We start from the raw sequence: 2,783 nt of genomic DNA on the forward strand, positions 1-2,783 counted from the left end.
TATAGGCCAATATCCCTGATGAACACAGATGCAAAAATCCTCAACAAAATATTAGCAGACCAAATTCAACAGCACATTAAAAGGATCATACAACATGATCAAGTGGAATTTATTCCAGGGATGCAAGGATGGTTTAATATCTGTAAATCAATCCATGTGATATATCACCATAGGCAATGAAGGATAAAAGTCATATGAACATCTCAATAGATGCAGAAAAAGTATTTAATGAAACTCAACATCCATTCATGATAAAAACTCTCAGCAAAGTGGGTATAGAGGGACATACCTCAACATAATAAAGGCCATATATGACAAGCCTACAGCTAACATCATACTAAATGGTGAAGAGCTGAAAGCTTTTCCTCTAAGAAAAGGAACAAGACAAGGATTCCCACTCTTGCCACTTTGATTAAAACATAGTACTGGAAGTCCTAGTCAGAGCAATTAGGCAAGAAAAATAAATAAAAGGCATCCAACTGGAGAGGAAGAAGTAAAACTGTCTCTATTTGCAGATAACATGATATTATATACAGAAAACCATAAAGACTCCACTAAAAACTACTGCAACTAATAAATGATTTCAGTAAAGTTGCAGGATACAAAATCAATATACAAAAATTAGTTGTGTTTCTATACTCTAACAACTATCAGAAAGAGAAATTAAGAAAATTATCTCATTTACAATTGCATCAAAAAGAATAAAATGTCTAGAAATAAATTTAACCAAGGAGGTGAAAAGTCTGTTTATTTAAAACTGTAAGACATTAATAAAAGAAATTGAAGAAGACACAAATAAATGGAAAGATATCCCATGTTCATAACATTGTCAAAATGCCCATATTACTCAAAGCAATCTACAGATTCAATGCAATCCCTAACAAAATTCCAACAGGATTTTTCACAGAAATTGAAAAAAAAATAATCTTAAAGCTTATTGAACCACAAAACACACCAAATAGCTAAAGAAATCTTGAAAAAGAACAAAGCAGGAGGCATCACACGTCCTGATTTCAAATTATGTTATAAAACTATAGTAAACAGTATGATATTGGCATAAAAACAGACACATAGAGTATTGTATAAAAGGAGAGAAGATTAGCACTGCCCCTGACAAGAATGGCAGAGCCTCTCAGGCCTGACAATATTCATGTGGTTAAGGCATTACCACCTACTTCATGACCTCTAACCACTGTTTTTGAAGGAACAAAAACACTAATTTGAAAAGATATACGCACAGCAATGTTTATGGCAGCATTATTTGCAATAGCCAATATATGGAAGCAACCTAAGTTTGTATCAACAGATGAATAGATAAAGAAGATTATATATATATACACATACATACAATGGAATATTACTCAGCCATAAAAAAGAATAAAATTTTGCCATTTGCAACAACATATCTGGACCTAGAGGATATTATGCTTAGTGAACTGTCATACAGAGAAAGACAAATACTGTATGTTTTCACTTATATGTGGAATCAAAAAATAAAACAAATGAACGAATATAACAAAACAGAAACAGACTCACAGAAACAGAGAACAAACTTAGTGTTTACCACAGGAAAGAGGGGTGGGGGAAGGAGCTAGATAGGGGAAAGGGATTAAGAGGTACAAATTACTAGGTCTAAAATAAGATACAATGATGTAATATACAGTGCTGGGAATATAGGTAATATTTTATAATTTTATATGAAGTATAATCTATAAAAATATATCACTATGTTGTACACCTAAAACTAATATAATATTGTAAAAAACTATACTTGAATTTAAAAAAACAGACACATAGATCAATGGGACAGAATACAGAGCCCAAAAAGAAATCCATATATATATGGTCAATTAATTTTCAACAAAGTAGCCAAGAATATACAATTGGGAAAGAATAATCTCTTCAATAAATGGTGTTGGGAAAACTGGACAGTCACATGCAAAGGAATGTTATTGGATCCTTATCTTACACCATACACAAAATCAACTTAAAATGGATTAAAGACTTGAATATAAGAACTGAAGCCATAAAAATCCTAGAAGAAAACAGAGGTAAATTCCTTATTATCAGTCCTGGCAATGACTTTTTTGGCTTAGACACCAAAAACAGAGATAATAAAATAAAAAATAAACATATGGGATGACATCAAACTAAAAAACTTCTGCACAACAAAGGAAACCATCAACAAAGTGCAAAGGCAACATATGAAATGGGAGAAATATCTGCAAATTATATATCTGGCAAGGGGTTAGTATATAAGAAACTCAGACAACTCAACAGCACAAAACCCCAAGCAATCTGATTTAAAACATGGGCAGAGGATTTGAATAAACATTTTTCCAAATAAGACATGCAAATGGCCAACAGGTACATGAAAAGAGCTCAACATCACTAATCATCCCGGAATGCAAATCAAAACCATAATGAGATATTACCTTATACTTGTAGGAATAGCTATCATCAAAAAGACAAGAGATAACAAGTGCTGGTTAGGATGTGGAGAAGTGGAAACCCTTGTGCACTGTTGATTGGGATGTAACATGATGCAGCCAGTAGGAAAAACAGTATAGAGGTTACTCAAAAAGTTAAAAATACCACATGATCTAGCAATCCCACTTCTGGGTATATAGCCAAAGGAAACAAAATCGCTATCTCAAAGAGTTTTCTGTTCCCCCATGTTCACTGCAGTATTATTTACTGTAGTCACAGAATGGAAACAACTATCTATCGATATGTGAATAGATTAAAAAATTGTGGTATATATATGTATACAATGGAATATT

At 32.5% G+C, this 2,783-nt stretch overlaps 1 non-coding gene across 1 annotated transcript; it reads left to right on the forward strand.

Annotated features, from left to right (window-relative positions):
• The first annotated feature begins 1,075 nt into the window (after window positions 1-1,075).
• Window positions 1,076-1,201, forward strand: LOC137765549 (U6atac minor spliceosomal RNA). Its single transcript, XR_011074198.1, has one exon. It is a non-coding gene; the product is annotated as a U6atac minor spliceosomal RNA (small nuclear RNA).
• The last annotated feature ends 1,582 nt before the right edge of the window (window positions 1,202-2,783 follow it).

Source organism: Eschrichtius robustus, chromosome 5, assembly GCF_028021215.1.
Source record: "Eschrichtius robustus isolate mEscRob2 chromosome 5, mEscRob2.pri, whole genome shotgun sequence".
Lineage (NCBI taxonomy): Eukaryota > Metazoa > Chordata > Mammalia > Artiodactyla > Eschrichtiidae > Eschrichtius > Eschrichtius robustus.